Genomic DNA, 13291 nt, shown 5'->3' on the forward strand with positions numbered 1-13291 from the left:
TGATCCCAGGGGTTAAGAAGTATGAACAAACGCCGTGTGCGAGATGGTTTTTGGAACAAAGCTCGTTTGGTGTCCCAAATGGCCTCTGGGGCCTCGTGAGCTGCCCCGGGGGGCAGTTTTTTGTGTGCAAACCTTCATAAGCAAAAAAGTGTGAAAACAGACCCTTGGGTTAAGAATGATGAAAAAAAGATATGTGCCAGATGATTTTGCAAACGGAGCACGTTTGGTGCCCCAAACATAAAGCATGCTTCTGTAGAAAAATGGGTTTCAAGACATGCCTCTTGTAGAACTTTTTCAAAGCTCCTTCTCCAGCTGCAATCTTCTCTAAATCTTGTTGTAGACCACCTCAAGATCTTCCCCACTATTCTCTTGGTGCTCTAGATTGAGTTGTGGGACTCAAAACAAGCTTGAATCAAGGGATGAAGGAGAAAAGCTTACTGCAGCAACCTTTGTTGAAGAACCATTCTTCAAACCGAATTTTCTCTTAAAACTCTGTAGATTGCATGTCCGATTTTCACTCCAATCTCTTCATTATATTTCAAATCAACATGCAAAGAAAATAGCTGCATGAGTTGCAACTCATGTTAGGAGAAGATAAGGCCAAAATGTTGCTTCATGTGTGAGCTACTTCAAAGATGGATAATAGAAAAACTCATTTTTCCATTTTGTGTTTTGTTTTCCAATTTTTCAATTTTATCCAAAAATCAAAATTTAATTTTAAAAAATGAAAATTTAATTAATTTTATAAATTAATTATTAAATAAAACTTAATTAATTTAATATTTGATATTAAATTAATTTTAACACATATTCATCTTTATATATTTAAATCATATTTAAATATATAAATTCTCCTATTCCATTTAATTCTAAAATTGAACATAATTATATCTCATATAATTACTAATTCCCTTAATTCTCATTTGAACATTTCAAATTAACTTATCACGCTATTCTAGAGCTAGTCGGTTACGAGCTAGTAGAGGGACCTCGCAGACCTACAGATCATGAGCTCTAACGATCTAATATTAATTGGCTAAATTCATTAGACCGGATTAATCTCCATTCGTTAACTAATGGGTCATTCCATTAAAGCCCATAGTTGCACTCCCCTCACTGTAGATATATTATGTCCACATGATTTAACCATAATCAGCAAGTCGACCCTTCACAGGTTGTTCGTAATAACGGTTGGGTCAAATATCTTTTTTACCCCCGAGATTACGTCTTATTCCTCAAGTCCCTACTGATCCTCTAATGAACAACTGGTTTGTGATCCAATCACCAAACCAAAATCTCTCAGCCCAGTGAGAGGGTGGGGGCCCTTGTTCAAGACCTGGATTCAGTACTTGAGAAAACAACCTTTCTTCTATCCCTAAATCGGGTAGGTGTGAACTCCTTCTTGCACCCTTTACATGGATCTCATCCAAATAAATAATTAATTATTTAAATCATATTAAAATAAATTAATTCTCCATATTATAAAGTCATAATTCGAATCTCATTCAAATAAACTTTATAATAAATTCATGTAATTAATTGTATCCAATATAATTAATATTTTCTCTAATACATTTGAACACTTCAAATTTTCTTTCAACGTAGTCGATCTTTGTTGGTCTGTGGTGAGCTAGTAAGGAGACCTTATGGGCCTACAGATTATAAGCTACAATGATTCAAGATTATAAGCTCCAATGATCCAAGATTAATTAGTTAAACTCTTTAATGAAATTAATCTTCATTCATTAACTATGGGATAAACCATTTTAGACTCTTAATGACGGGCAGAAATACACGTCATTATAGGCCTTTTATTTAGAATTATGAGGGTTGTTAAATAGAATATGCGGCGAATATGTTAGGAATTCATGAGAAAATGAGTTTGTGTCGATCGACATTAAAGAATCTCGGCTAACCCACTATTATGCGTTATTATGCGTTCAATTGTCTAGCAACCGCGGAAATCGATCGCATATACGGGATCCAGGTTATCGCAGAGACGATCACATGCGCGACCACATATGCTCAACATATGGATGTTGCAGCCATCAACCCCATGCGTCCATCGCATGGATGTTGCGGCCATCAACCGCATGTGTCCATCGCATAGAAGTTGCGGTCGTCAAGCGAATGCAGTCATCGCAAAGAGATTGCGGCTACATAATGATAACCATAATAGAAGGACGACCACAAGGTTGGTGAAATGCAAGCATGAACACATACATTGGGATTATCAAAAGGTGATGTTGACATCTCACCTACCACGCCGTTACCAGCAGAGATTCAGAAAAGGACCATCGCGCCGCAAGTGTTAGATTCAGAGCAGGTCCATTAATGCTGTCGGTGATCAAGCTCTATAAATAGAAGCCGATGAGCAGAACTTCAAATCATCCAAGTTTCTACCTTCGGGTGGATCCTTGTGATCTAGACCAAAGCGTGAGAAGATAATTTGAGAGTTCTTCATCCCCTCAATCATTTCGAGTGACGATCGGAGCCTTCGCCGGAGTTAGAGCTTGAGAGAGTCTACTCCACCGCCCATCCATGGCACCACCGGCAGCCTTGACACACATCTGCTGGAAGCAAGACATTGCTTCCAGCTGGCCCTCCATTCCTCTTCTTTCCTTGTATTGTATTACATTTTGCCGTAAGGAATTAATACATTTTGTGATCAATGCATTTCTATATTGTCCTTCGATTCCATCTCCATCTTCATTTACTCAGTATCCTTTACTTTCATTGCATCATTAAGTAAGACTGTTAGAGTATCACATACTTAACATGCGGCATAGGGATATGAAGCATGTAGCAAACCACCGGGAGGTGTGCGTTGCGTGAGTCTTGTGAGAAAACCTTATTTGCTAGTGTGAAGCTATAGCAATGCTTGTCTATAGGCGGACGTAATGCTTGTCTATGAGTAGAATCAACAGCAACTAACTGCCCAGGAGGGTAAGTAGTTGATCGTATTAAGCAATGTAAGCAAGTGTTCACTAGGGATAGGAATAATCTTACGTCAGCCAGGTTTATGTGATTACCTTGTCTTATGAGCGCATCATTCATCATTTAGGCATACTTGGGAGAGTAGTCTAAAAACCAAATCTAAGTCTCGAGAGAGCGGATTGGATCGCATAAGCAAGAATGGGGAACTTAGGAATAAGCTTCGTTTGCTAATACACAGAGTATGCATCCTTTAAATAGGATATGGTGGTATGTGGTCATCTCGTTTATGTGTGAGAGCACGTGAACGGGATATAGAGGCTTAGAAATAGGCTTCTCGACACTATCGCATATACATTGCATGCGTCTACATCAAGTGTGTATAGCATGATTGCATAGCTTGCATTGTCTGGGGTTACTCTTGCGGTCAAGCTTAGTGTTGCAGTGAAGACATCCTCGCCTTTTCATCTATTTTTCCATGCATTTTACTACGCGTTAACAGTTATCATGTCTCTACCTCTCAGTCATACTTCTACCGCTTAATCTGTTAGTTAGGAGTAGGAGTAGTGCTTAGCCTTCAACCTCAAATTCTTTTATTCTTCGCTGCAAACATATCACCGCATAACATTTAGCTACAAGTCCCTAAGTTCGACCTCAGATCACCTGAGAAACTTGCAATCTCATTATACTTGGTGAGAGCGCAACAAAACTTGTGACAAGAACGCATGGTCATTGCATATGAGATTAATGCATACATTCCATTCCAGCGCATGACCACCGACGTATGAAAATAAACGCATAACTTAAGACATGCATCACGCATATTGCAGTACCAAATTTACGTCACCAACCCATAGTTAAACTCTTATGCATTGTAGTACAAGTTGTATTCATGGATATAATCAATATAAGCAAGTTAATCCTTCATGAGCTGTTCATAATTATAGTTGGGCTAAATGTCCATTTTACCCTTGTGATCACCTATTTTCCTTAAGTACCATGGATTCCTCTAATGAACACTTTGTTTATGATCCAACCATAAACTAAGTCCCTCTGGGCCAGTGAGAGGCTAGGGCCCCTTGTTCAAGACCCGAAATCAGTACTTAAGGAACTACTCATCTACTTATTCTATGTGGGAAGGAGTGAATTCTATCTTGTGAAGTTATGTTCCAAGCTCCACATTTAGTCAAGTCCTTAAAATGGTAGGTATATTGAGTCTGCAACTTGGGCCACTCCCACCTATGCAAATCAAAGGACTAACTTCAAGGACATGAGTTTATAAATCACTCAAGATTAAGATCAAGTCGCACGTGATCATCTTATGAAATATTAATTTCATCAATTAACGAATTTACAAAAAGAGATTAAATATTTCATGGTCCGGTCTTACACAAACTCTTTATATAGGATAACCTCACTTACGCACATGTCTCCACATGAACGGTTTGGATTAAACCATTTGTAACTATTATAAAGTGGGACATAGTCATAGTGTCACCAAGATAAAACACCCAACCTTATCCATATGTTATAGACCTTTAGCTTATTTCTCGAACATGATCCATCCATATGTCAACTACATACATGTTCAAGACTTCATGCAATAACCTTGGAATTTTTTGGTTAATGAAATTTATCATTGCATAATTAATGATTAAATTAATCAACTAATAAATTACAAGGCTTTAGGGCACAAATCCCAACATGCTTGCTTGCTTGTTTGTTTGGTTTGTTATGATGATGAGTTGATGATGCACCCTCTGTGTAATTAGATTTGTATAAGATGATGTTTGAAGAGCATGATCATGATTTTTAGCTCGTGATAATCTATAGAAATAAAAGTTATTGTTCTCTTAAAGTTGGAATAATTATGATTAAAATGATGTAAACGCATTCATAATAATGCAAAAGGCATGGAGTTTTATATATGTGATAAACTCATGTAAAAGTAACCTTTAAGTAGAAATTGCATCACTAACGCACTTTAATACAAGAATCAATAGAATTTACTAAGTATTGCAGACAAAGCCAACACAAGGAGCATGCATTTGATAGAATAAACATGCATAAAGAGGAAGCTAACATAATCATTAAGTACTCTAATTACACTTAATTTGAGTTCAAAGCATGTTGAAAAACAGTTTTAAAATAGAAAGAGGGTTTCATCAAGTATACCTTTAAAGAATTCACTTAATCCTTGTTATATATCCACGAAATTGGATCTCCAATCTCCATTAGACCACCGGGAGGATTTTCTCTACTATTCTCAGCCTTGGATTGAGTGGTGGAAACTCAGAATTGAGATGAATTAAGGTGGAATTGGAGAGGTTTGAGAGCAAAACTAGTTTATGCAGAAAAATCTCAAAAATCAGATTGCATGTAACTAATATTATGAAATATGGAGTATTTATCAAGTTGATTCATGCATGGTCACCGCTAAGGAGATTATGGAGTCGTTATAGGCGATGTTTGGACAACCACCCTTATCAATACGACACGATGCTATTAAATACGTTTACAATTTTCGTATGAAGGAAGGGACCTCTATTAGAGAACACGTCCTGAATATGATGGTCCACTTCAATATAGCGGAAGGAAACGCGAAAAGAGTCAAGTCAATATGATCTTGGAATCTCTTCCAAAGAGTTTCCTAACTTTCTGCACAAATGTTGTGATGAATAACATCGAATACAATTTGACAACTATTTTAATTGAACTTCAGACTTACCAATCATTGATGAAAAATAAAAACTAAGAAAGGGAAGCAAATGTTATTTCTCAAAAGAAATTTTAGAAAGGATCAATATCTGGTTCAAAACCTTTTGAAAAGAAGTCTGTCCCTTCAAAAGATAAGAGTATCCAAATAAAAAATAAGGGAAAAGGGAAGAAAATATCTTTTGCTAAGAAAAGCAAGACGAAAGTTGCAAAAAGAAAGTGTTTTCATTGCAACGAGGATATGCATTGGAAACGGAAAACAGAATTACCCTAAATATCTTGCAGAAATAAAAGGCTGAAAAGGCAAACCAAGGTAAATTTGATTTACTTGTAATTGAAACATGTTTAGTAGAAAGTTCTTATTTAACTTGGATATTAGATTCAGGTGTCGCTAATCAGATTTGTACTTTCATTCAGGAAACTAATTCCTAAAGGCAACTAATGGAGAACGATATAACTTTTAAAGTGGGAACAGATGAAATTATTTCAGCTCAAGTAGTAGGATATCTCAAGTTATCTTTTGAAGATACTTACATTTTATTGAAAATTTTATATTATGTACCTAATATGAAAAGGAACTTAATTTCTATCTTATGTTTATTAGAACATATGTACAAAGTTTCTTTTGATATAAATGAAGTGTTCATTAGTTCAAGAAGTGTTCAAATATATTTTACTAAACTTGAAAATAACTTATATGTGTTAAAACAAACTGAGACAAAAGCTATTTTAAATATAGATATGTTTAAAACAGTTGAAACTCACAATAGAAAACAAAAATTTTCTGCTAACGCCTTTCTTTGGCACTTAAGACTTGGACACATAAATCTCAACATGATTGAGAGATTAGTAAAGAATGGGCTTCTAAACCAGTTAGAAGATAATTCTTCACCTCTATGTGAGTCATGTCTTGAGGGAAAGGGAAAAATGACCAAAAGATCTTTTTCAGGAAAAGATCATAGAGCCAAAGAAGAGCTTGTACTTTCATATCTTGGTGGTCCAATGTTAGAGCTCGAGGAGGATTTGAATATTTCATCAGTTTTATTGATGACTATTCAAGATATGGCTATATTTACATGATGCATCATAAGTCCGAAACTCTTGAAAAGTTCAAAGAGTATAAGGTGAAGGTTGAAAACTTATTAGATAAAAAGATTAAAACACTTCAATCAGATCGAGGTGGTGAGTATATGGATTTACAATTCCAGAACCATCCAGTAGAACATGGAATTCAATCCCAACTTACTGCACCTGGTACACTACAACAAAACAGTGTAGCAGAAAGGAGAAATAAAACCTTGTTAGACATGGTTTGTTCAATGATGAGTTATGCCCAGTTACCTCAGTCCTTTTGGGGATATGCAGTACAGACTGCAGTATATATTTTAAACATGGTTCTCTAAAAAAGTATTCCAGAAATACCGTACAAGTTATGGAGAGGATGTAAAGGTAGTTTACGTCACTTCAGAGTCTGGGGATGCCCAACACACATGTTGGTGCAAAACCCTAAGAAATTGGAATGACGTTATAAAGTATGTCTATTTGTAGGCTACCTCAAAGAAACAAAAGGTGGTCGATTTTATAATCCTTAAAAAGACAAAGTGTTTGTATCAACAAATGCAACATTCTTAGAGGAAGACCACGTAAGAAATCATCAACCTCGTAGTAAACTAGTATTAAATGAAATATCTAAAGAATGTACAGATAAATCAACAAAAGTTGTTGATCGGGTTGGTCCTTCAACAAGAGTTGTTGATGAAACTAGTACATCACATTCTTCTCATGAATTGAGAATACCTCGACATAATGGGAGAGCTGTTCAATAGCTTGACCACTACATGGGTTTAACAGAAACTCAGGTCGTCATACCTGATGATGGCTTAGAGGATTTATTGACCTTTAAACAAGTAATGGAAAATGTAGATAGAGACTAATAGATAAAAGCCATGGACCTTGAAATGGAGTCTATCTACTTTAATTTTGTCTTGAAACTTGTAGATCAACCAGATGGGGTAAAATCTATTAGTTGTAAGTGGATCTAGAAGAGAAAATAAGACCAAGCTGGTAAGGTACAAACCTACAAAGCTAGACTAGTGACAAAAGGTTTTACCCAAAGAAAGGGGGTAGACTATGAAGAAACCTTTTCTCTTGTTGCCATGATCAAGTCTATCATAATACTTTTATCCATTGTTACCTTTTATGATTATGAAATATGGAAAATGGATGAAGACAACCTTTTTGAATGGTTATATTAAAGAAAATATTCATATGTCTCAATCAGAAGGATTCATCAAACAGGGTCAAGAGCAAAAAGTTTGCAAACTTAAAAGATCCATTTATAGGTTAAAACAAGCATCTCGGTCCTGGAATATAAGGTTTGATGCTGCGATCAAATCTTATGGCTTTGAACAGAATGTTGACAAACTTTGTGGTTAGAAGAAAATAGTCAACAAGGTTGTATCATTTCTGGTACTATATGTTGATGAGATCATGCCCATTGGGAATGAAGTAGGATTCCTTGCTGACGTAAAGAGATTGCTGGCATCGCAAGTTCAAATGAAATATTTAGGAGATGCACAGTATGTTTTGGAATCCAAATAGTTTGAAATCACAAGAACAAAATGCTAGCATTATCTCAAGCATCTTATATTAACAAAATGTTGTCAAGATATAAAATGCAAAATTCCAAAAGAAGTTTATTACCTTTTAGACATGAAATTCATTTTTTTTAAGGAACAGTGTCCTAAGACACCTCAAAAAGTTGAAGATATAAAAAGAATTCCTTATGAATCAGTAGTCGGAGCTTGACGTACGCTATGTTATGCACACGTCCAGACATATGCTTTGTAGTTGGAATAATTAATAGGTTCCAGTCCAACCTTGGATACAGTCATTGGAACGAGGGACTATATGCTTATGTATGAGGCTAAGGATTTGATACACTGATTCTGATTTTCAAACCGATGTAGCTTCTAAGAAATCTACTTTGAGATCAGTATTCACTCTTAATGGAGGAGCTATAGTATAAATAAATATTAAACATAGTTGAAAGTGGTTCCAAATATGCATATGTCAATCACCCTATATTGTGATAACAGTGGAATAGTTGCCAACTCAAAAGAATCAAAAGTCCATAAATGAGGCAAGAGCATTGAACGTAAGTACCATCTCATTAGGGAGATAGTACACAAATGAGACGTGATTGTCATGCAAATAGCCTCAGAAGACAATTTAGCTGATCCATTTACTAAGGCCCTCACGACTAAAGTGTTCGAAGGTCACCTAATACGAATAAGACTACGAGCTTCATAAATCTAGGGTAAATGGGAGAATCTAATGAATTAACATTCAACAAACGAAAGCAATTAAGGATCTAAGCACTCCAACTACATCAATTTTAGTTAATAAGCATGCATGTTCATAGTTTTAAGTACATTAGGGTTTCAAATGAATACCTTTGATGATTCTCTCAAATTGACTGGTTTCACCACATAATTCTTCTTCTATCTCTGTAGTAGACCATCACGAGTGTCTTCTCTACTAATCTTAGGCCTTAGATTGAAGTACGGTCTTTAAATTGAGGGGAATTCAAAGTGGTTTTTTAGAATTGAAGAAGTGAGAAAAATATGATTTTTCTCTTCAGTTTTTTAAATGTTCATATCTTCAAATATGATAAAAAACTTCATAGAAGTTTTCCATGAAAATTAGATTGAACATGATAAAGTCACTTCATATTCCATTAATCCTTAGTGGCTTGAGGTGTTATTCAAAGTGGAATAAGTGGGATTATCCCACTTTCACTAATTTCCAATTTTTTATTTCTTTAAATTGAATTATTTGAAAAACATAAAACTTATTTAAAAAAAATTGAATTTCAAAATAAATTTAAATTAAATAAATTTTATAAATCCAAAAATGAATTAATTCAATTTTATAATTTTGAATTACCTAAATTCAAAATTTTTAATAATTACTAAATTGGAAAACTAATTAAACTAAATTAATTAGTTTTATTTAATATCAAATATTAAATTAATATGACATCTTAAATATTTAAATTATATTTAAATATTGTCAATTCTTCAAAACCGTAACGTTTAATTTGATAATTAAATGTCAATTATATCAAATATAATAATTCAAACCTTAAATCGAGTTTGAACATTTCAAATTCTCTCAACATGCTATTCTAAGGTTTAATTCTTTTATGAGCGAGTAGAGGGACCTAATGAACCTACAGATCATGAGCTCCAACGATTTGAATTGGCTAAACTCTTTAAACCGAATTAATCAATATTGGTTAACTACCGAGAGACATACCACTACAGTTCAGTAATTGCACTATTCTCACTGTAGATATATTTCTGTCCACTTGATTTAACTATAATCAGTAAGTCAATCCTTCACAAGTTGTTCGTATTCACAGCTATATCAAAATTATCGTTTTACCTCTGTAATACATCTTGCTCCTTAAGTCTCTAATGATCCTCTAATGAACAATTGGTTTATGGTCCTACCAGTAAACCAAATCCCTCTCAGCAACGAGAGGGCGGTGCCTTTTTGTTCAAGACCAGGAGTTAGTACTTAAGGGAATAACCTATCTGCTAATCCTAAAATGGGTAGGAGTGAATTCCGTCTTGCAGAACTATGTTCTCAGCTATCTATTCGATCTTACTCCTAAAATCGGAGGCTTATTGAGCAGTTATGTTGAACCACTCTCACCTATGCAAATTAAACGATAATCCCGAATAAATAGGAGTTTATAGTTAGCTCAAGATTAAGATCGAGTTACCTTAGGTCATCGAATTGAAATAGTTAGTTTTAACAGTAAACAATTGTTATAAAGAAATTGACTATTTCATGGTCTAGTCTTATGCAAACATCGATACCCCCACTCATATGTCTCCACATGAACAACTTTAAGATCACATTGTTTATATCAATATACAAAGGGAGCCACATCCATAATGTCTCCAGTATAAGATACCCAACTTTATCCATATACTTATAGACCTTTTTGACTATATACTAAAATTTGATCATCTTTTATGTCTCTACATAAAGTTTAAGTATTCATGTTATAGCCATGAGTTAATTTATTGGATTTAGTAATGAGTACAATTCAATAACATTTTCAATAACATCTTTATTGAAAGAAATCTCAATAATTGTGAATGGAATATGTTTAATTTTTACAAACTGCTCCCACTTGAACTAAAACTCTAGTGAGTTTAAATAGATACAATTATACAATATTGAGTATGAGAGAATAAATACAAGGCATCTATATATCCAAGATGGTTGTATTTATAAGGAAAAATAATCCTAATTCTAAATTATTTAGGATTCCATAACTTGAAGTAGTAGATAGATTGCATTTTCTTTTTGAATAAGACATTTTCTCTAATTAAGAAATCCATATTTTAATTGATATGAAAATCCACAATCTAGTTAATTTGGGAATCTATATTCTAATTGAGTTAGAAATTTCACAATCTAACTAAATTATAAATTTCATAACTTAATTAATTTAATTTAAATCTAAATTTCTCTTATCAACTCAATTTAAATTAATTATCTTATCTAATTTGGATCAAAACTCCAAAATTAAATAGGATAAAATATAAAACCACAATTTCTCCTTTTCCTTTTAAAATTTCAAATTCTTTTTAATTTAAAATCCTAATTCTTTTGTTTTTATTTTTTTAATTTTTTAATTTAATTTTATTTAAATTTTCAAATCTTTATCCAAAATAATCCAAAAATTCCAAATCTCTTATCAAATTAATCTAAAATCAATTAACTTCTCCAATTAACTTAATTTTGGCTCCAAAACTAGAATTAAAGGGAACAAACAATCCAATAGTTGACATAATTTACATCATTCCAAATATTTAATCAATTTAAAATCTCACTTTCACTCAAATAAATTAATCCATTTTTCCTTTAAATTGAATAAAAATTCCAATTCTTTGAAAATATTGTTTAAATTAATTATCTTGCCTCCCAAATTAAATTTTTAGACCAAATTTATCAAAATAACGTATCAAGATAATTTAGCAAAAATTACTTGAAAAATCTAGAACATCACAAATATATATTACTGTTATTAAAATTAAATTTTAAAAAGAAAAAGCACGTGGAACACACTGTTCGCACGAGATTTTAAGAAAAAATTATTTCGTGGAACTTGAATTTTGTATTTATATTAATTTTATGGAAAGTGAATACAATTTCTAATACATATTATTTTGATGCTTTCAAAATAAACTATAGTCTTTAAGCAGGTTGATCTTGACCTTTGGGCTTGTTGATCTTCTTGGATGATCGGCCTTTGAGCTTGATGATCTTCTTGGACGATCGGCCTTTAGGCTTATTGATTTTCTTCGACGATCAGTCTTTGGGCTTTTTGATATTCTTCGATGATCGGCCATTGGGCTTGTTGATCTTCTTCGATGATCGGCCTTTGGGTTTGATGATCTTCTTGGACGATCGGCTTTTGGGCTTGATGATTTTCTTAGACGATCGACCTTTGGGCTTGATGATCTTCTTGGACGATTGGCCTTTAGGCTTTTTGATCTTCTTCGATGATCAGCCTTTGGGTTTGTTGTTCTCTTCGATGATCGACCTTTGGCTTGATGATCTTCTTGGACGATCGGCCTTTGTGCTTGTTGATCTTCTTAGAGGATTAGTGTTCACACGAGGCTTCCAGAGAAACTTGTTTCGTGGAGTTGAACTTAAGTTGGTGTTGATGTTGATGTTAATTTGATGCAATGTGATTCGATCTCTAGTGTCTGATCCTCTGGTTCTCTCTCGGTTTGGTAGATGTGCTTGACTTGAAGAATAAAAACACCAAACGTTCTTGAAGTAGAAGTCTTGGAAGAGTGTTTATGTCTTTAAGGGTCTTCTGTCTTCTAGGAGTGCAGCTTCAGGAGTTTTGGGAGTCTTCTGTTTGTTGATAAATTATCTCTAGGCTCTCTGAATGTAGAATTGCTTGTATCTTCAAAGAACTTCAGTCTTTTTGTATCTTCAAAGGGCTTCAGTCTTCAGAATGATTGCATCTTCAACATCTTCAAAGGACTTCAATCTTCAGAATGCTTGTATCTTCGAATGACTTCAATCTTCAGAATGCTTGCATTTTCAAAGGACTTCAGTCTTTAGAATGCTTGTATCTTCGAAAGACTTCAGTTTTCAGGCGTGGTCAGTTCAAGAGTCAAGGAGTCTTCTGATTGTAGAGAATTCCTTATAAGCTTTATAGAGTATAGAATTCCTGACATCTCCAAATGATGAGAGCTTCTAGAGTTCACAAGTGGGCTTGGCCTTGGCCTTTGGGTCAAATTAATCTTATCTGATTCAATGGTTATGATAAAACCACATGGCGTTGTCAAAATTTGTCTTCAACTTCTATTCGGGACATATATCAACTTCTAATTAAGTCCAAATTTAATGATTTGGAATTTTGTCATTGATTTAGTAAATGACGTGACAACTTGTGATTGGTCCAAAATTTCTCATTCGACACGCATGTTCAAAAAATTCTAGTTAGTCAAAATGAGTGTACTTCAACTTTGATACGTAAAATAATCATTTTAAAATTGAATGTTGAAATTCTGTGATTGTATAAAAAAATAGTTATATAAGC

This window comes from Benincasa hispida, chromosome 2 (assembly GCF_027475165.1).
Source record: "Benincasa hispida cultivar pf3 chromosome 2, pf3_genome.v1.1, whole genome shotgun sequence".
Lineage (NCBI taxonomy): Eukaryota > Viridiplantae > Streptophyta > Magnoliopsida > Cucurbitales > Cucurbitaceae > Benincasa > Benincasa hispida.